The sequence below is a fragment of the Mustela nivalis genome (genome assembly GCF_964662115.1).
Source record: "Mustela nivalis genome assembly, chromosome: 2".
Taxonomy (NCBI): Eukaryota; Metazoa; Chordata; class Mammalia; order Carnivora; family Mustelidae; genus Mustela; species Mustela nivalis.
Window position 1 is genome coordinate 100670479 of NC_139021.1, and position 22839 is coordinate 100693317.

At 39.4% G+C, this 22839-nt stretch overlaps 1 long non-coding RNA gene and 1 pseudogene across 2 annotated transcripts in view; both read right to left on the reverse strand.

Annotated features, from left to right (window-relative positions):
- The window catches only part of LOC309859742, a 324520-nt gene that overhangs the window by 102825 nt on the left and 198856 nt on the right, over positions 1-22839 (reverse strand). The gene's annotated exons all lie outside the window — the stretch shown is intronic.
- LOC309859727 (retinoic acid receptor responder protein 1 pseudogene) lies at positions 15997-17477 on the reverse strand (annotated as a pseudogene). The gene has a single exon. The product of its transcript is annotated as a retinoic acid receptor responder protein 1 pseudogene (transcript).

A 22839-nucleotide genomic window follows, 5' to 3' on the forward strand; every position in this document is an offset into this window, starting at 1 on the left:
CATCTTAATAAATAAAGCAGACTAAGTAGCAGATTTTTTAGACTATAACGCCTGCTCTTTTAACAAAATGTTTTCATAAACGTTTCCTGAAGCATATGGACATTTAGGCATTGAACCAGTGGTGCTAAACTCTGATTGCTTACGTCAGGGAGGTAGTGGGTCAAGTGCATTTGCAAATGTACCCCCCCCCCCGGAAGGGAATCTACTCTGGACAAATAGATGTCTCGCTCCCCTCTGCAGATCACACACTGCTGGCTCTGAACCTGTCTTTGCAACAAGACGAAGTTTACCTTCTGTTGCCAGATCTGTTACATGTGTAAGAGATGCTTGAAGTTTCTTAACATTACTCTTACTGATGTTTAGATGTGGCTTTATATATTTTTTTATTAAAAAATTTTCATGAGCCAATGAAAGATGTTTGTGGATCAGGTATAGCTAGTGGGCAGACATCTCGTGATGTTTGTATCAAATATTTGTGTGGGGGCCATACTAGTACATGCCAGTGTTCTGTTACTTGAATTTTAACCTGCGTCTTAGAAGCATTTGTGATTTTGAGTCCATTAATTCATGCATTAGGGAGACATTTGTAGGTTTTTTTTAGGATTTTATTTGTTTGATAAAGAAAGAGCATGAGAGAGAGAGAGAGCACCAAGCGTGGGGTGGGAGGTGAGGGTGGGAAGGAACAGAGTGGGAGGGAGAAGCGGACTCCTTGCTGAAACCAGGCTGGATCCCAGGCCCCTGGATGGCGACCTGAGCTGAAGGCAGACACTTAACTGAGTCACCCAGGTGCCCCGACGTTTGTGTATGTGGTTTTCTTTTCATGGTTATGTTTTTCGTTTATTGAAAACCTTGAAAGATTTTAATTATTAAAAATAACATATTTCAGGGGTGCCTGGGTGGCTGAGTGGGTAAAGCCTCTGCCTTTGGCTCAGGTCGTGATCTCAGGGTCCTGGGATCAAGCCCCTCATCGGGCTCTCTGCTCAGTGCAGAGCCTGCTTCTCTCTCTCTCTCTGCCTGCCTCTCTGCCTACTTGTGTTCTCTGTCAAATAAATAAATAAAATAATTTTAAAGAAATAACATATTTCAAAAATCCATTTGCTTTTGATGAAGGAGCTGAAGTTCCTATGTATTTTTCCTCCTCCTCTGGATGTCTCTTAGGGAGAAATCATGCTGATATTGGCATTGAAGTAGGACAAAGTATAGTGCTTGAGAGGGAAGGTAACATCCATGATAATCAGTCATTTGATGGTTGGTTTCCTCATTGCTATTTCATGGGATGTGGTTGGTGACTTTGTTCTTTAATGAGATGGGAGCTCATTGGAGGGAAAGAACACATCCAGTGTGGGCTCAGCATGAACATGTCTTTGAAATAGACCTTGAAGGATCTATAGGATTTCTGAAGCAGAAATGATGTTTATAGAGTGTATGCTGGGATGTGTGGTAGCCACATTTGGGGTGGAGGCTGGTTGCATGGCCCATTTTGTCTGAAGCTTAGGATAAAAGCAGGAAGGGAGGAAGGGAAAGACAAGACACAGCCATGTTCTAGTCTAAGGGTCCTGATTACTGCTGATCTCTATATGGTATACATCTCTCTGACTCGTCATGGTTTTGAAGGCACATATATCTGTTCTTTCTTTCTTTAATCCATTGTCTTGCCTCAGTGAATTTGTGGATTTGACTTGTTCTGACTTTAGATATCCAGCTCTCAAGAGAGTTCTTGTAAGTACTTACTAGAGTCAAACAAATTTTAGTCCTGTGAGCTCCCACCCAACCTTTCCATATGGATTAACTTTTTTTTGGAAGAGTTAGAATGGGAGTGTTATGCTTTTTGTATCTTTGACCATGTGGATATATAATGTGCCTTGACATTTGGATTGTTCTTTAAGTTATAACAACATGTACATTGGATTTAGGATCTAATGTTAGGAAATCACAAGGGAAAAATTTTATAAGACTGTTAAGTTTTATCTCTCTGCTTGAAGGATGTTTGAAGGACAATAGTTAAAAGGACCAGATCATATATGATGAAAGCTTTTGGATGTGAGGAGTCCAAGGAAATGTTAACAATGTTCACATATAACCATCAGAATGCAAATGGGGAGCAATTTTTTGTATTAAAAGATCAGAAATAAGATAACTTCAGCCTTTCACTCTAGATTACGTCATTCGTCATGGTGTTGCTATACAGCACTTGATCGAGGGGACCTTGAACAAGTTCAGCTCGTATGGGGTGAGTGTAAAGCAGCTGAATTTGTGTCTTTCTCCCAGTGCCTCTTCCTGTCATCTCAGTAGGGCTGAGCATTCCCCTGCCCCTGTATGGAAGTTAACAGCCCTGTGACTTTCTGGTCCTCCTGTCATACCCCAGACTCGATTTAGTAATTAGACTGTATACTCCACCCAATGGTCGACATTCTAACATGGGGTAAGAGTGAATCATTCCTTTGCTGGCTCAGGTTTCTTGAGGAGCAAGGTTGGTAGGCAAAAGAAGGGAGTATGAAGGCTTCTCATTTTTGGAGACATGAGAGCTCTCACATAGCCTCTTGGTTCAGGGGTTCTTCATCATTGCTCCAGAGCACTCTGCGTGTTTACCTCTGTCTAACACTTACCTCACTTTATTGTAACTAAGTGCTTCCCCTCCTTAATGGGGATATAATATTTCCAACATCCTTGCTTTCCCTACACCTTGTAGAGTAGACACCATCAGGAATATACTTGGGTATCAGGAGACACATGCCAAAGGATAGGATCAGACTCCTAACTGGGGTTCCTAAAGGTCTTGTGAAGCTTTAAAGAAGTAGGGGTGTTCTGAATCTACCTGGGAGATTTTGATTCCATGGATACTTAAAGTTTCACGGGGGATTCTGATTTATAGCGGAGTTGAAAGCCAATGGAGCTGGATATTTATTATGTTTTTGTAAATCTAATAGCGTCGACACACTTTAATTAAGGAACATTTAAATTCTTTTCTAAAAATGAGTTTCTTAATAAGAAATCTTAATGAGGTTTTTTTTTCACTCTGAGTAAAATTATTAAAAACACTATCTTTTGAGACTGGTAAATAGGTATTGATTTCAGTATAAATCTCCTGGGATGACTCTGTTAGCTTTCCCAGTTATTTTATTTAGTTAATAAGTTTCATACAAATGGTCAAAGTTTAAATGTAAGAAAATTACTTTTTAAGAAAGAAAAAAAAATGACTGTTTTTTTTTTAAAGATTTAAAAATGATATCTTTAATAAGGGCTTTGTATGTAAAATATATATATATATATATTTTAAATTTTTTATTTTTTATAAACATATATTTTTATCCCCAGGGGTACAGGTCTGTGAATCACCAGGTTTACACACTTCACAGCACTCACCAAATCACATACCCTCCCCAATGTCCATAATCCCACCCACTTCTCCCAAACCCCCTCCCCCCAGCAACCCTCAGTTTGTTTTGTGAGATTAAGAGTCACTTATGGTTTGTCTCCCTCCCAATCCCATCTTGTTTCATTTATTCTTCTTCTACCCACTTAAGCCTCCATGTTGCATCACCACTTCCTCATATCAGGGAGATCATATGATAGTTGTCTTTCTCTGCTTGACTTATTTCGCTAAGCACGATATGCTCTAGTTCCATCCATGTTGTTGCAAATGGCAAGATTTGATTTCTTTTGATGGCTGCATAGTATTCCATTGTGTATATATACCACATCTTCTTGATCCATTCATCTGTTGATGGACATCTAGGTTCTTTCCATAGTTTGGCTATTGTGGAAATTGCTGCTATAAACATTCGGGTGCACGTGCCCCTTTGGATCACTACATTTGTATCTTTAGGGTAAATACCCAATAGTGCAATTGCTGGGTCATAGGGCAGTTCTATTTTCAACATTTTGAGGAACCTCCATGTTGTTTTCCAGAGTGGCTGCACCAACTTGCATTCCCACCAACAGTGTAGGAGGGTTCCCCTTTCTCCGCATCCTCGCCAGCATCTGTCATTTCCTGACTTGTTGATTTTAGCCATTCTGACTGGTGTGAGGTGATATCGCATTGTGGTTTTGATTTGTATTTCCCTGATGCCGAGTGATATGGAGCACTTTTTCATGTGTCTGTTCGCCATCCGGATGTCTTCTTTGCAGAAATGTCTGTTCATGTCCTCTGCCCATTTCTTGATTGGATTATTTGTTCTTTGGGTGTTGAGTTTGCTAAGTTCTTTATAGATTCTGGACTCTAGTCTTTATCTGATATGTCGTTTGCAAATATCTTCTCCCATTCTGTCAGTTGTCTTTTGATTTTGTTAACTGTTTCCTTTGCTGTGCAAAAGCTTTTGATCTTGATGAAATCCCAATAGTTCATTTTTTCCCTTGCTTCCCTTGCCTTTTGCGTTGTTCCTAGGAAGATGTTGCTGCGGCTGAGGTCGAAGAGGTTGCTGCCCGTGTTCTCCTCAAGGAATTTGATGGATTCCTTTCATACATTGAGGTCCTTCATCCATTTTGAGTCTATTTTTGTGTGTGGTGTAAGGAAATGGTCCAATTTCATTTTTCTGCATGTGGCTGTCCAATTTTCCCAGCACCATTTATTGAAGGTGTCTTTTTTCCATTGGACATTCTTTCCTGCTTTGTCGAAGATGAGTTGATCATAGATTTGAGGGTCTATTTCTGGGCTCTCTATTCTGTTCCATTGATCTATGGGTCTGTTTTTGTGCCAGTACCATGCTGTCTTGATGATGACAGCTTTGTAATAGAGCTTGAAGTCCGGAATTGTGATGCCACCAACGTTGGCTTTCTTTTTCAATATCCCTTTGGCTATTCGAGGTATTTTCTGGTTCCATATAAATTTTAGCATTATTTGTTCCATTTCAGTCAATGTGATACAACACATCAATAAAAGAAAGAACCAGAACCATATGATACTCTCAATAGATGCTGAAAAAGCATTTGACAAAGTACAGCATCCCTTCCTGATCAAAACTCTTCAAAGTGTAGGGATAGAGGGCACATACCTCAATATCATCAAAGCCATCTATGAAAAACCCACCGCAAATATCATTCTCAATGGAGAAAAACTGAAAGCTTTTCCGCTAAGGTCAGGAACACGGCAGGGATGTCCATTATCACCACTGCTATTCAACATAGTACTAGAGGTCCTAGCCTCAGCAATCAGACAACAAAAGGAAATTAAAGGTATCCAAATCGGCAAAGAAGAAGTCAAATTATCACTCTTCGCAGATGATATGATACTATATGTGGAAAACCCAAAAGACTCCACTCCAAAACTGCTAGAACTTATACAGGAATTCAGTAAAGTGTCAGGATATAAAATCAATGCACAGAAGTCAGTTGCATTTCACTACACCAACAGCAAGACAGAAGAAAGAGATATTAAGGAGTCAATCCCATTTACAATTGCATCCAAAACCATAAGATACCTAGGAATAAACCTAACCAAAGAGACACAGAATCTATACTCAGAAAACTATAAAGTACTCATGAAAGAAATTGAGGAAGACACAAAGAAATGGAAAAATGTTCCATGCTCTTGGATTGGAAGAATAAATATTGTGAAAATGTCTATGCTACCTAAAGCAATCTACACATTTAAAAAATGACTGTTTTATAAGCCTCCTGTGATGTTAAAACATTGAAGCACCAGAGCTCTGTCGTGCAGATTGTTTTCGCTTCTCCTAGTTGACCTATAGGTCTGGTGGCCATTTAATAACTATAATTTATGACAAGCTTTTCTGCTTTTTAAAAAGAATTCACGTTTTTAGTGGGGAAAATGGCAAAATAAAACCTCTGTAAAATATGGTAGGTAGAGTTGGATCTTTTCAAAGGAAATGAATAAGAATGCATTCCAATTCATTGATTTTTTTTTAAAGATGCACCAGCTTTCTATAATAATTCAACAAATGTTTATTAAGTATCTATAACACATCCTGTATGTTTCGTTATCATAAAAGAGCAAAACTGTGCTATATGTTTAGAATGCTTGTTAAGAAGAATTCCTCCTTGGTGCCTGGCTGGCTCAGTCAGCAGGGCATGTGCCTCTTGATCGCTGGGTCATGAGTTCGAGCCCCATGTTGGGTCTGGAGCCTACTTAATTTAAAAAAAGAAAAGAAAAAAGAAGAATTCTTGGAAACATTGTGCCATTAGTGACAATTAGTATTCTCATATGCCCATTTTATTTTCTGATTTCTTTATATAAAATGCCACCTTGTTTTTAGCCTTTTATTTGGGGGGTACTGAATGTTTATTAAAGTGACTTGAGGTGTTATCAACCTGCATTTAATTATATAAGCTTACTGTTCTGCTCATTAATATCTATCATTTAAGTATTTGTTAAATCTAAAACTCCCCTTTAAGATGCTCAGCAAATTTTAAAAAATCCCATTTATGTATTGTTTTCCCATATATTCACGTATGTACGACTTGCTCTTTATAAAGAGAATTTCTTTGCTCCCCAAATACATAAACTGGTCATTCTTGATTTGACCTCCAAAACATAGTTCAGGAAATATGAAGTTCTCTTACCCTTTTATTGAGAAATTCCAATCATCCGTGTGAAATTTATCCTGTGGAATGCATCACGTTTAATGTGGTCTTCCTCTGTCCATTTCTCTATATTAGCTAGTTTTTCAGTCTCTGGTTTTCGTTGCCACACCACACCATACTGACGCCAGATTTTTTATTGGACTAACAAATGTGCTTAAATTTTTTTTTTATCTTGTGAAGAATGAACATTATAATTTATATTCCACTGTGGAACGTGCATAATACAATAACTGTAAGGCACATAGATGTAATTATCCTCTGTAGCTAACTTGTCTCCATTGTTAAATTATAACACAGATAACACTCATGGAGATGAAGGTACAGTGACACCTTAGCCAAGATGGTATAAATAAAGCCAGAAGCTGCTTACCAATCATGGTCAAAAGGAGGGAGTTTACCTTTCTTTTATATTTTACAAAATGTTTTTCTTTGATGCAAAAATAAGGGACCATCTCTAGGTCCATAAGGAAGCTTTGGGATTTCAGAATTTGGACAGAGACTGCATTTTTCCTATAGTGGACTTCCACTGAAGTTTGAGACTTTTACCGTGTTCAGTAACTTCATTCTTCTAGACCCTCCAAATCCTGAGAAAGTGACTTTTCACCATGCGAAGTCAGTAAATCATCTTTTGCTTTATTTCATTATTGTTGCTGTTTGCTGTGTTCCTTTGCTTCTTCAGAACCATCATTGAAAGAGTGTGGATTACAATTGTGTTATGCTAAGCTTCACATACTTATTTTTTTTCCTTTTTTTTTTATTAATTTTTTATTTTTTATAAACATATATTTTTATCCCCAGGGGTACAGGTCTGTGAATCACCAGGTTTACACACTTCACAGCACTCACCAAACTTATTTTTAAAGGACAATCTAAATAAATAAATAAGTAAAAAGCAGAAGACAGTCTCAGCATTGAGAAGGCAAAGGTTTTGTAATGACAAGTTGTTGATGAAATCCTTTGACAAGAATATAGACCATGTAACACATGAAGGCAGTGATCACATAAAATAAGGCATTATGGGAGTTTTGTAACTAAGAGAATGGCTCTCAAGATCAGAAGGTGTGCATGCCCCGCCAGTTTGATTTCCACACAGTTGCCTAAATTTTGTTTGGTCCTTGGTCTTCTTAGCTGTGAAACAGAGGTAGCCTGTCCATCTCGAAGGGCTGGAGCCAGGGTAAAATGAGCCAAAGTGTGTTAGACTCACCTGCAGGGCACCTATACCTGCAGAAATCTTGGGAAATTGATTGAAATTCCACCTTATTTCTTCCTCAGTGTTTCTTCATCTTTTTAGGACATGTGTCAAAAAAAATACATGTACAGCAGGTGTGCGATGTTGATCCTCATATTTTTGTATTTAAAAGAAAATCTTATGCAATCAAGAAGTTAAAACTCTCGTGGTGATGCTAACTTGTTTATGGAACATTTTGACTGGAATAGAAGCTCCTTACCATGTAAGCTCAAAGACCACTGGATTCCGTTTCTCCAAAAGTATGCATTAACCACTTAGCCTGTGTGTGGGGCAGCATCGTGGAGGAGGATAGAGAGCAGGAATGAAGACAAAAGACAATCTCTGATCATAGCTTTGGAGCAGTATTTGGGAATCCAAGACTCTCAGTGAAATTATTTAACAATTAATCAGTATATACTTGAGTGAGATGTTATCATAAAACTGTGTTACAAAAGTGTAGAGTCAGAAAAGTTTATGAAGTAGGATTAAATTGAAGAATTTATAAAAAGGTTTGATCAGAATGACTGGTACTGTGTAGAAGCCCAATGAAGAGTAGGTTTAAAAGTCACATATATTATTGTGATTTTTTTTCCTCCTCTAAGAAATGGAAAAACATTTAAGAAGAAAGCTTTAAAACTTCAGGCCAAAAAAAAAAAAAAAAATTCAGGCCAAATGCCTCTTCCGTTGTGAAGCTGCATTGAATATCCAGATGCTGTTAACCTGTTTCTCTATGAGGCATCCATAGATTTCAGCCCTATCTATATTGGTGTTCCTTCCACATAATATGGCAGTTGCTGGTGTATCCTTCTGGGTAGACCAGGTGTTCCTAGGGGAGTTGAGAGGATCTTATGTAACCGTGTAGTTCATGTCTTTATAACCCAGGACCTGGAACATAAGAATTCACTCATGACTGTTTGTTGACTTAAATAATGGTTTTTGAGGTGGGCATGGATGAAAATTTAGATTTTTGTTCATGGCAGGACATGGGGTGGGGCACGGGTGAAGTATCTTCAGGAATGGGAACAATCTTTAAAGATGTGGAGATTGAAATGAGCATGTAATTTCATTCATTCATTCATCAAACACATATTAAACATCTATTTGGTGCCAAGCACTTGAGTAAAAACAGAGATATCCTCTCCCTCTGGAACGTACAGGCTAGTGGGAGAGATCAGCATTAATCAAACAGTCATGACAGTAAGTACACATTTGTAGCTGTGATAAATTCCACAAAGGAGAGGTACATGGAGCTCTAAGACAGCGTCTGACCTAGTTGCAGAGGACAGAGTATTATGTGCAATGCGGTGACAAGAGGAAGGGGAAGGATTCTTACCACATAGAACGGTGTTGCAGACACAACGTGATGATTTGAAAGAAGGCTGTGGGGCCGGTCCAAGAGAATGAGGCGGAGGGTGGTGGGTGTTAGCCTGCAGAAGGCAGTGGGGACCAGGCCATTTAGTGCTCTAGAGGACTCTTTATAGAGGTCTGACTTTCTTGTAAGAACAGTCCAAACCATTGAGAAGTCTTAAGTCTTACATGAGCAGTGAAGGGGTGGCAGAAATCAGAATCAGACTTTCATTGTGGCATCTTGAAGAGTTGACTCTGGCTGCGGCATGGGTGATGCAGGGGGACACGGCCAGAGTGGATTCTGGGTGAGGATCTGGGAGGCGTTTGCAGTCCCTCGGAGGCTTGGACAGGAGTGCTAATGATGGAGACAGAGTAGTAGGATGATGGGACGAAGAAGGGTTGGTAACCTCACTACAAGTGATTTAGGAGTAACAAGAATTAAGGTTGAATTGTTTCTACTGGGACAGGAGCTGAAAGATGCAACCTTAAGGGGTCAAACCCAAATCAGATGACCTTTCACATCTCTGCCTTTATCTTTACTTCATTTCCTCAATCATTTCTTCAGCAAGTCACTGACTTATTCACTCACTCACTCAGTACTTACAGTGTGCCTACCATGTGTCCACACAAAACCTAGTATCCTTGCTAACCTCAGTCTCCCCTTCCTATGTCTCTCAACGTGTTGTAATTTTTCTTACCAAAGTACAGCTCCAACCTATTTCCCCAAGACCACTTTGTGGGTCTTCCCAGTTAGAAATAGCAGCCTTCAGTCACCTTTCTACCAGGTAGAAATGCCACAGCTTTAAAGCAGCAAGGCATTCTGCTTGATCAGTAGTAGGGACAAAGACCTTCTTTTATGGTTCCTCCCACTGTTCCCACTGGAGCAGAGACCCACAAACTATAGGCACATGGTAAATGCTTATTGGAGTAAGTTAAAATAAATTGAAGAAAACAAAGGAGTGAAGTTTTCTATAGAACAAAACTAAATGGTCCCCAAATGATGATCAGATTCCATTGATGTTCCTACCTTTATTTGTTATTTTTATTATTTTCCTGGCAAATGACTATTAATTTGTATTTTTTTTTCATTTTGAGTCTTAAAACACCCCATTCTTTGTAATTGTGTTCTTTCAGAAATCCCTGCTGAGTTGGGTAATCTGACCTACCCTCTGACAAACATGGCTTTCAGTGTTATGCCGGACCAGCGTGTCCCAGCTTTCCAACTCAGGAAAGCCTGATGCGCCCTCTCCTATCCAGTGATGTTGCTTTGGTAGCTTTAAATTGGCAATGATGACAGTATTTCCACCACAGAAACTGCCAAGTGCTACAAATCAGAGCTTTGGCCTCTCCCTCAGAAAGCTGGCAGTTAGTTACTTTCTAGCACACCACTGCTTTGAATCTAAAAACAAACAAAAAAATTAAGATTAGTGGATTACATTAATTCCTAAACATGTGTGTGTGCGCACACACACACACACACACACACACACACATATACACAGAGGTTGAGGTGGTTTGGAACTGTTTGTAAGACCCATGGGAAAAAGTGAAAATTCTCTTATTGATATCTTATTTTGCACCTTATTCGCTCATTCAAGAAATGCTCTTACTGGTGACAATAGAAAGCAATTGTCTTTTTCCTCAAACTGATCATAGCCACTTGGTGGGAGATAACAGGGATGCCTGCACAGCATAATGAAGATGGACTTTGGACTGAAGTAGAAGCCATGCATATAGAAAGAAAGGAAGGGGGCTTAAGACCTACGTAGGAGAGGGGCACCTGGGTGGCTCAGTGGGTTAAGCCTCTGCCTTCAGCTCAAGTCATGATCTCAGGGTCCTGGGAGATCGAGCCCCACATCGGGCTCTCTGCTCAGCAGGGAGCCTTCTTTCTCTCTCTCTCTGTCTGTCTTTCTGCCGGCCTCTCTGCCTACTGGTGATCTCTCTGTCAAATAAAATAAAATCTTTAAAAAAAAAAAGACCTATGTAGGAGAGAAAACTGAAAGTACTTGATAACAGGCCAGAGAGAGTGAGAACTGGAAGATAATTTCCAGTTTTCTAGATTATGCAGGTGGGTAGACAATCATCGGTCTACAAAATGAAAATTATGGACTGAGAAATGGGTAGGGAGATGATGGGGCTGGCAGATGTCAGTGAAGGGGTTGGGTTTAATTTAGGCTCTGTTAATCTGATGTTATTTTAGAATACCTAGATGTTATTTTAGAATACTTAGAATACCTAGAATACCTTGGAAAGAAATTGGGTGGTGGTAATTTAAAGTCACTACCCACTATGGCAGTCATCAAAGCTGAGAGAGAACAAGATGGAGTATTAGTCAAGATCCCAGCAGGAAGCAGGTGTCATACTCAAATGGAGTAATCAAGGAGCATTTGATGATAAGATGGTTCATATATGGGCAGGTTAAGGAAACCAACTGGGTTGATAAAACATGCTGTGACTAGCAACAGCAGAGAGCCATTATCACTCTTAGGTGTGGAGAGGCAAAGGGAAGGAACACAGAATGTGGACAAGCAGAAGTGAAATCTGTCGATGTGGCTATAGGAGAGAGTTGCCTAATAGTACTTGTAGAGAAACTTGGCCACTGCCACAAGTCACTGGGCAGGAAAAGAGGCTGGGGAGATACACACCTCCCTCCACTCCCACCATCTGAAAATTGGCCTCCCATTGGCCAAATCCACAGTGAAACCAAAGGCCAGGGAAATGCTTGGAGAGTCCACAGAGGTCGTCTTCCTTGGGCACAGAGCAGGGTAGGGAAAAGTGCACAGTGGGACTGTGGACTTGCACTGGCAAGCAGAAAACCTCTGAAGAGGCTGAGACAGGACAGAAGCTTGAGAAACACCAACACTAAAAGGAATGGTAGAAGGAGCCTGAGAAACTGCATCCAGAAAGGAAGAGATGAAAACCAGGAGAGGATGGTTTTGTTCAAAGGAAGGAGAACGTCATAAGAAAGAGGGAACGATCCATGCTGTCATATACAGGAGAAAAATCTAAGAACAAAAGGCCAAAGCATGCCCAGGAAATTAGTCCTTGAGGGCCCTTGATCACTGGATTTGTTTCACAGTGTAACATGTCCAAATAAGCTTATGAAATTGGTGGTGGCCACAGGAACAGATTTGTAAAATTGAGTGCCATTGTTCTTGCATCACACAGGTGAAGGAGCGTTCACCACCCTCAGAAGTGGCCTCCTCCCTCCCCGTACGCCTGTACCATCTGTGCCTCTGACCCTCCAAGCACAGGCTCTGAAAGGTGCAGTGAGGGAAGGCGGGTAATGATTAAATTCGATGCACCACAACGCCGCTGTCCAAGAAAGGAGGGCAGTGGCTACTGCCAGCAACAAGAAAGGAGGAGCCTCCTGTTTTCCGAACCCACTGCAGTCTGACACTTCTCTTAGAGTGGCAGACATAGGAGCAAAAGTTCAGTGTTTTCCATTTCAGAAATGGTAGTAGATTATTTTACGTAAGTGATTAATAGTTCCAATCTTTGGCACAGTATGAAGTGATATTTCAGAATGCAACATATGACCTGGTCGTGATTTGACAAGGAGTCAGAAATCATTACAGAGAGTACTTTAAAGAAAAAAAGATGAAGTCCTTGTGTTCAGTAGGAAATGTCAGGAGACTCTCACTTTGGAAGTATAAGTGAAATGCATATGGAGAAGGGCACAATACATAGTAAACATTCCATAAATACATGTTGAATAAAACAAAGGAAAACTTGGAGAGATGCTTAAAAATTTAGTCATAAGAATACTTGGTAGAAGGGCACCTGGGTGGCTCGGTCATTAAGCATCTGCCTTTGTCTTGGGCCATGATCCCGGGGTCATGGGATCGAGCTCTGCATTGGGCTGCCTGCTCAATGGGAAGCCTGCTTCTTTCTCCCTCTTTCACTTGTGTTCCCTCTCTCGGTGTGTCTCTCTCTGTCAAACAAATACATAAAATCTTTTTAAAAAATTTCTTTCAAGATTATTGTATTATGCCTTTCCCCCTGCATATTACATGTGTATTTACATATATTACATATAGTGTTTCCCAGTTAGCTTTATATGATGGGGTTCTCCATGTTACTAACATTTGTCATTTTTAGTGGCTGAATAATATCCTATTTGAAAGATGCAAGATGGTCTTCTTAGCTGTTGTCCTGTTACTAGGTGCTGATGATTTTTCATGTGTTTCACTCTTATAAATGTATATTATAACAAGGATTTTGTACCCTGAATTCTTCCCACTGAGTTTTGGGTTGTTTTCTTAGGAAATCTTTTTTAAATTTCCTGAAATCTAATTACTAGATCCAAGAGCAAAAACATTGTCATGGATCCTGATGCAATTTAAGGCACATTGATACTACTATTTCTTAAGTTTGCCCTTGAAAATACACATTCAGTATCTCCAGCATTTTGTGTATCTAACAGCACTCTCAACTAAATAAACCTAGTGGTTTGTATCTGTAGGCCTGCAAAATGCTCATGGGGTTGGCTCTGTGTAAGAAGAAAATTAACAAAGTGATTTAAAACCCATCATCCTTGAATACAATGTGTAAGATGACAAATATTAAACTGACTTGAATCTGGTGAGTAAGGTTTTAATACATGATTCTTAAGTCATTATGGGTGATTTATTTCAATCCAATTAAGATTAGCTTCAAACTAGATCAAAAAAGCTAGCTGTGACTTCGTACTCATACCAAATATAACATATGCTGTAAAACCAGGATGTGATTGTTACACACCAATACTTTCTTAATATTTTTAACTCTTGCCCTATCATTTTATACTGCAGAACTCAAGTGTATGGCACATATTTTCTGTGCTTTGCTCTTTTACACTTCTGACAATGTGTTGATTTTTTTGTATCTGGTGTTTTTATCTGGTTTGTCTGATTGCATTTTTCTTCTCTTTGCATTTAATTATTTTTCCCCTTCTGTCACAGTTTTCTGTTCATCTTTGTTATCATTGTTTTTCTCCTCTAACAACTCAGTGATAATTCTTTTATGTTTTCCCAAACTGCCTGCACATGGGTTTTGCCATCTTACTACCTCTTATTTTATTAAGCATTTAATAACAATTAAATAAAATATATGCTCAGAGGATAAAAACCATTTAAGTAAATAAGCACCCAGACATTTCTTTAAATATTTCTTGCACCGTATGAAAATAGGTGAAGTTCATAATTTAACGTCTTTTAAATTTTCACTTTGGATTTTAAATTAAGCAAGTAAATATCTAAAATACATATCATTTTACAAACCCTCACAAACTACCGCTATGTATCTGCTTAAGATAGGTTCAACATTTATAAAACAATAGGTATAATTTTCATGTGACTGCTAGATACTTTTTCACTCATTGGCCAGAATAATAAAAAGAAAACCATGTTCAGCTGAATTTTAGGGAAACATTGCTATAGATAACTAGCTAGCATTAAACATGGTAGACTCAATTTTTAAAAATTGAGATTTTGTGTTTTAGAGTTTTAGGTTAACAGCAAAATTGAGAAGAAAGGTTTTCTCCTCAGAGAAGAGATTTTCCAAATACTCCCCTGCCTCCCAGAATGCATAACCTACTCCACTATCAACATCCCCCACCAGAGTGGTATATTTGTTAACAATTGGTGAACCTACACTGACACGTTGTTAATCATGGAAAGTCCATAGTTCACATTATGATTCACTCTTGGTATTTATTATACATTCTGTATATTCAGACAAATAGATGATTATGTGTATCTCTCATTATAGTATCACACCCTCTATGCTCTACCCACGCATACCTTGCTGTGCTCCTAATTCCTGGAAGCCACTGATGATTTTACTGTGTCCACTGTTTCGCCTTTTCTAGAAGGTCATATAGGTGAAATCATACAGTATATAACCACTTCAGATTGTCTTCTTTCACTTAATAATATGCATTTGAGTTTCTTCCGTATCTTTTCATGGCTTAATAGCTCATTTCTTTTTATTGTTGAATAATTCCATGACTGGATGTACCATCACTCACTGATTCAGTCACCAACTGAAGGACAACTTGGTTGCTTCTAAGTTTTGGCAATTGTGACAAAAGTTGCTGCAAACATCCATTTGTGTAGACATACATTTTCAGCCGTTTTGGGTAAATTCCAAGGAGCTGGATCATAGACTAAGAGTATCCTCTTTTGTAAGACACGAACCAACTGTCTTTCAAAATTGTTGTACCATTTGGTATTCCCACCAGCAGAAAATGAGAGTTCCTGTTGTTCTCTATCCTTATCAACATTTGGTGGTGTCATTGTACTTGGTTTTGGCCATTCTAATCAGTATGTGGAGGTAGATATCTCATTTTTGTTTTAATTTGTATCTACCTGATGACATGGTGTAGAGAGTAGATTCAATTTAAAAGAGCTATTTTCATACCTAAAATCATACTAGTTTTTTATCCCATATATGGGATAAAACACATATACACACACATCCCTAAACACATATATCAAATGGCTGATAGGAGTTTAATTCTTTGCTGTTTTCTTGTAAACATTTTTTTTTTTTTTTTGCTTTGACATGTTCCTTGGTATATTGATTTTTCCATAATAAGTAGATTTTTTTGTAAGATAGGAGTTTTCAGAGCATGAGAGGGAAATAATGCCTAAGGAGATCTTAGTTACATCTAATATTAAGTGAAAAATTGAAAAATATTTTCAACATATTAAAAATCATAACATCTGTTACTTCTAGTTGATATTGGAGTTTCTTTTTAAGTTCTATTTATTTATTTAATTTTTTATCTGTGAAACACTTTTATTTATAATATTTGAATTAAGCAATATTAAGAGTTAATTCACAAGAGTTTAGCACAAATTTTGCATATGTATATAAATCTCCACATACTGAACACATTTTATATAGAAATGTAAACATTTATTTAAAAGTAGATATCAAAAAAGAATACTTGCTTGAAGTGATAAAAAATAGTAAAATTCCTTCTAAATTGATAACATTTTCCCCATAATTTGCTTTCTTTGAGCTATATTATCCTTTTTACATCCTAGGTAGAAGGAATTCAGCATTAGAAAATAGTTGGCTACACTTCGTTCAAAGTAATGAGAAAAACAGAGGTGAGACCATCAATGGTTTTGTTCTGTGTTGTTAAGTACTGATTGATCTAATTATAGCATATACTGAGTGTTTTTTACATTTTAGGGCTAAAACCCTGAGAAACCCATGGAGGAAACTGTTAAGCACTGAACACAGTTTTCACTGTATGCCTATGTTGCCTGAATTAAATAAACCAAACTAATCGAACAACAAAACCCCATCTTTTCATTAATTTTTAATTTCTGAGTATTGTATTTTCAGGCTTTCTCAATTATTAGACTACCCTACCTATTTTACCAGAGTAATTATTTAGGCTATTTAAATATCCTCACTTTAGAATTTGGTATAAGCAGAACCTTTTTTCTTTTCAGAAATTATTAAGCTCTGTTGGTGCCACAGCTGAACCTTCTTCGGTTCCAGAGGCTTCTTCAGGCGTCTGTAGCTCTTGACAGTGGTACTTCACTTTAAGTGGTTTACCAGGGTACCAGACCAAGTGAATACGACAGGGAATGATTTCCTGTGTCGAGAATTCATGGAGCAGAACGGTATAATCAAAATCAATTGTGTCGTCATTGGTTTTCCATTGGTTAACACTGCTGATCTGTGCCATGTAGTAGTGTAAAGACTGGGTTGTCTTTTCCCACATCACGTAAGAGCTGCCAAGAAAAGCCAAATCCCAAATGGGTCTCAGAGAGGGATCAATATGTCCGTGACTATCAGGTATGCTGGTGACATCCAGGGGGGTTTTAAGTTGCTTCATGTGCTTATAAAGCAGGTAATCCTCTTCTTGTCTTTTGTTCTTCTCAATGAGCCGTGTACAAGTCACATTAATAGCTGGTCTGGGTTTCTGGTTCCTGAAAAATACTCGAGCAGAACATTTTCCCAAATGCTCCTCACCAACCTCTGGGTTATAGTGATCTGTGGTAAACACCAGGTCCACCTGACATCCCTTCTTTGGATTAACCGTGGAGCGGCCCTCCAGCATGGCGGCCAGCATTCGCAGGGCGCTGGGCGAACCCGCACGGAAGTTAAAGTGCAGCGCCGCGCGCGCCGCCTGCTGCAGGAGTCCGCCCGGGAACTCCGCGTCCTGGAGCCCGGGGGAGTCCTCCGGTCCCTCGGCCCCCGCGGGTGCCGCCGCTACCCCTTGCAGGGCGAGCAGCAGCAGCAGGGGCGCGAGCAGCAGGACGGCGGGGCGCGGGCCCCAGGGCCCAGACGCGGGCGGCGGTTGCCGGCGGGGCGGCATGGACGCGGGCTGCAGGTGCGGCGTTCGACCGAGCGGGTTTCCCCTATTTATTTATTTTAAGTGACCTCTACACCCAGTGTGGGGCTTATACTCATGTATCTGAGATCAAGAGTCACATTCTTTTTTAACTGAGCCAGCCAGCTACCTCCTAGATTTTCTTTTATAACAGTCCCTGCCTCTGATCCATATATTACAGTATTGTGCCAAACCTTTTCCTGTGAATGATAGAATGTGATCTTCATAATCCTTATATATTGAACAATCTAATGAAATTAACTCATTTATTCATTTGTTCATGAAATTTTTATAGGCAACTTCTATGCCTATAAAATGCTGTGGGCTACAGAAGGAGTAAAATTTATTTACATAATAAATCCACGCAACCCAGTTTATTTCCTCCCTGAAATAAATTTATAAGGAACATAAGGATCACACAACAATTTTTTGTTCTATCCACTCTCCACAAATTATCAAATCTGCTTCACTGATTTTCATTATCAGGAAAATGGTTTTTAAGGGCTATAAAAGAACAATTAAAATGCCTAGGGATAGAACTAAGTCTGCCAAATAATGAAATTAACAAGGTTCAGTGGCTCTACATGACAAAATAGTCTCTTTACTAACAAGGAAATAAATATTATCCCTGAAAGTTACTATGTACAGACCTAGGTCACAGCAAAATAAACTCAGACAGAGTTCAAGGTCAGGCACTGCTTTTTGAAGAGATGAGTGACTGTTAGCCTAAATTTCCTGAAGCTCCCTGATTTTCTTTCCCATGCTCTGTAACTTTCAGTCAAGGATAGTGTTGGTTACCAATTGAGTGTACAGTGATTCATTTCATTCATTTAGTGGATTAAGTACTATGAGCATATTAAGTACTGTGAGAGATCCAGAGAGTTGGAGAACAATGTATCACACCCTTTGAAGAAATTATGCTAACAAGAATTCCTTTCTCCCCTGTGGTTTTGAAATGGTAATTAACTAACTAAACTTCTGGACTCCAATCCTAAACTGCTCTCATTCCCATTTTACTGGGTCTAGAGACTTCGCGTCCCCCACCCCCCCCCCCACCCTGCAGGAAGTTGCCTGCTTAAGGTCAGTTTGTTAGAGGGCTAAACACTGTTCCGTGACCAGATATAAAAACTCAGCACACCCCTACTCTAGGGGAGAGTGGGGAACAGGACTCACCTTGCTGCTCATCACACCCTGACACCCTTTCTCTGTAACCATCTCCCTCCCTCAAAGGAGGTCTAGGTGGGGCAGAGGAGAAAGATAAACAGAGGTTCCAATGCAGCACCCATCTGGAAATGTCTGGCGATTATGTACTCAGTCATTTCATAAACAATTTTGCTATCTCCTGAGAAAATCTTGGGGACATTTTGTTATTGATTGGTAACTTCTCAGGGGTATAAAATGAGCTGGTCTGTGCACATAAATTTGACATGACATTCAAATTCTGTATTTCCATCGAGATATATTAATCTTCCTCCTCAGTCATCTGGATTTCATTTATGTTTAATCTTACTTAATTAGCTGTCACTGCTACTGCTGTAATTTGCTATATGACGAGTGGGTAGGGAAGATGTTCTATAGGTAGATTATGTTTTTGCAAAAGTGGACTGATTTGGGCTTGCACTGACCCCACGATATGTCATTTGCAAGTGCTATGCTGGGACGTCTGCTTTGTTTACCCTGAAAAGTTGATTTTGAGGTTCATTGTCGGAAAGTGTGATGTGATAAGCATGTTTGAAAACAAAATGCATGAAAACCAAATATGGTATCATTTAATAATCTAGAGAGACGTTTCAGTTTTCTCTGGTCCTTCAGAATTAAAGAGAAATTTTCAAATATGGTCAAATGCATTTTCTACCTGAAGATAATATGTCTGTTAACAGATAATGGTGGCTTTCTCAGCTGAGTTTATAGGCTTATTTCCAAATACTGGGACTTCTTAAGGTATTATTTCTGGACCTTTCATTAATTCAGCAATTATTTTTTTGAGCTCTGCCCCCTTCTTCACCCTCCTCACCACACTCTGGCCTAAACAAATGTAATTCGTCCTTAATTAGGCCTTAGTCCTCCATCTCTTTGTGTTTCCTCCTCCCTGACCCTCAGCACTGGCTTCTGAAGATCACAGTCTGATCCAATTACTTTTCTTGTTTGAAATTCTTCAGTGGCTTCCCATCTGTTACACTTGAGCCTTGAAGCCTCTATCCACGCTTCTCCTTAGCTGGGCAGGCAGTGCCTTGTGATGTCATACTTCATGCCTTTACGTGCCCTATTTCTTCTACCTGGAAGGCCCTTTCTTGCCTTGTATATCTAGCTGACTCTTGCTCTTCTTTCCTAACTTAAGATAAGCGTTGTCTTCACTTGGCTCTTTCCCAAGAGGACTCCATCTCTATCAAGGAGAATTACTATGCTGCCCTTCTGCATTCCAGGAGCATTTTGTGCATGTCTGCTATCATTACCACGTGACACATGGTTTATATCATAATCTTGTCTGTTTGCAGATATATAGTCATTGCCTTGAGAGCCGAAACTGCGTCTTATTTTTTGCTCTTTTCCCAGTAATGGGTGTATTCAGTTCAATTCAACAAATACCGAGCACCTACATTGTGCTAGGCTCTTAGTGCTTATAAGACAGTGAACAGAAAGAAATACCTGTACGTATGAGTTCATATTCTAACATATAATATTTGCTTGGTCTGGAGAGAGAAGGAGAGAGAACAGAGAAAGAAGGAAGGAAGGTGGGAAAGAAGGATACATAGATTAAATTATGGGATTATAATTGCTCTGAGAGGAAATAAGAATGGGTATTTTGGTTGGGAGTTTGGTTTCGCACCCAAATATCAGGGTGCGAAAGGGAAGCAAACTTCTTAAGATCTCTTCAGGAGTTTCTGTTTGTTTTGTTTTGTTTCCCCTCATACTGTCTGTTGCTTTAGGACTTCATTATAGGACTCTGCTGCCTGTGGATGGCAGTATTGTTCCCATTTCTTTCCTAATAATTAATGTCAAATGTATCATACAACTTGGGGGTAGAAAAAATTATATGAACAGTTATCTAATTAATTTTTTTTAGAAATAAAAACACTTGTGAATAATGCTCAGTGCCTTTCAGGGTTCAATAAAAGGTTTTCTCACGATTACCAGTGGGACTGCCACTTGGTATTATCCCAAATAAAGAGTGAGTAAGTGAATGAATGTTTATATCAGCAGCTTTCCTACCAATCAATATCTAAGGTAGGCTAAGCATTTGGAATTTTCTTTTTTTTTTAAGTTTTTATTTATTTATTTGACAGAGAGAGCACAAATAGGCAGAGCAGCAGGCAGAGTAGGCAGAAGGAGAAGCAGGCTCCCCGCTGAGCAGGTAGCCTCACAGGGGACTTGACCCCAGGACCCTGGGATCATGACCTGAGCTGAAGGCAGGCGTCTAACCGATTGAGCCACCCAGTACCCGGGAAGTTTCTTATTTTTGATAAGAGTCCATGCTTTTTTTTTCTTTTTTTTAAGAGTCCATACTTTAAAAAATATGCTCCAGGTTTTCTGTTTCTAGATAATGTCTAGAGGTAATGAACTCCACCATGTCTGTACAGTGTCTATATTAAACTTTGTATTCAGATGGACCTTTGATTTTCTTGGAAAGCACTTTATACCATTATTTTTCAACATTTCCATAGTGTGATATTTTGCACTGCAGGGCTAGCAGCTATAAGGCATTGTTTAGAGGATCACACTTCTTTTTTGAAAATTAAAGATACATAGTATTGAGGGGGAGGATACTATTCTATGCTATGGTGAGGGGCAAAAAAAAGATATGTAGTATTTCTTAAAATTTTATTTTTAAGTAATCTCTCCACCCAGCCTGGGGCTTGAACTCACAGCCGTGAGATCGAGAGTCATATGTCCCACCAAGTAAGCCAGTCAGGCACCCCAAGGTATATGGTATTTAAAAAAATAATAATAATTTTGAAAGAAATTAAATATAATGGGAGACAAATTTCTTAGAAAAATGAGTGTGTGTGTGTGTGTCAGAGAGAGATTGAGAGAGAGAGACAGACAGAGAGAGACAGAGAGAGAGATCGATCCTGGACACATAAGAAAGAAAGGGAAAGAAGTCTTGGCTATTTTAGTTTAGTATTCTAAGTGGCAGTGGGGTGGTTAGGGAGAGTTTTTTCTGATGTCTCCCAGCAGACTTGAAACATTAATTTCAAAGATCCCCATTTTGGCCAGTCAAGGCATTTCTAAGCTTGCGAGTGTGAGGGACACAAGCCACACAGAAGCTGGAGTTGGCCATGTACACTTGGCCCTGAGCATTCTGGGGCAGGGACCTCAGGATGTGAGTCTCTTTCCTGACGGTCAACAGATCTCTGTGTCCAGTGCTGCTGCTCTCACCAGACCCATTACGAAATCAACGGGCAGATTGCCCCTGCCCCTTAGCATTTTACTGTGGGCAGCCCAGTGGTGTCTGCCATCCGGAGATAACACGGCTTTATTTGTTCCTTTGTATCTGCTGCTGTACTGGTTCAGCTAACTCACCAACCTGTCAGAACCTGGCTGGGGAGAGGGACCTGCCCTTATTTTGATCCAAAGTTGGAGAGCTGTATGAATGTCTCTCACATTCATTAATGCTGCTCAGATACGTTTTCTGTGGGGTGTTTCTTTGTCACCTTCTGCCTTGAGAGACTTTGCAGTGAGAAACCTCAGAATAATACACAGTTATTTTTTTCTAGGGCAAACATATTAATTTTAGTAGCATTGTAGGGTTTTACTTCTATGCCTTCATGTGTTTTTTTGTTTTGTTTTGTTTTGTTTCCTCCCAGCTCTCCCAGATAAAACTCTGACTGGAGTTGAGCTATTTTTCCACCTTTATTGGGAGTTTTATGCCTTGGCTTCCCCATTTTTTGTTTGATCTTCTCATTAAGGATGCCCCAAGGAAGTGACCTCTCATGGGATTTCCAATTCCAGAACTGCACACAAATGGCTCACTCTCCACACGTATCTCACACATGAACTCTTTTGTTTTTTAAGTAAGTGGCCTCACCTAGTTTACAACCTAGTGGGTCAGGAAAATGTTTATTTCTCTTCCAGTTAAGTAATTCCTGTTGCTTGGTCTTGCCTCTTTCAGAGCTTTGAAATAACATCAGCGTCTCTGCTTTGGGATTCTGCCCTGTGTACTTCCCCTTTGTGACCTGGGGGAACCCCGAACCCCAGGAGTGTGGCGGCATGGAGAGTACTTTCTTTCTTTCTTTTTTTAAGGTTTTATTTATTTATTTGATAAAGCGAGAGATCACAAGTAGGCAGAGAGGCAGGCAGAGAGAGAGGGAGAAGCAGGCTCCCCACTGAGCAGGGATCCAGTGTGGGGCTTGATCTCGGGACTCTGAGACCGTAACCTGAACTGAAG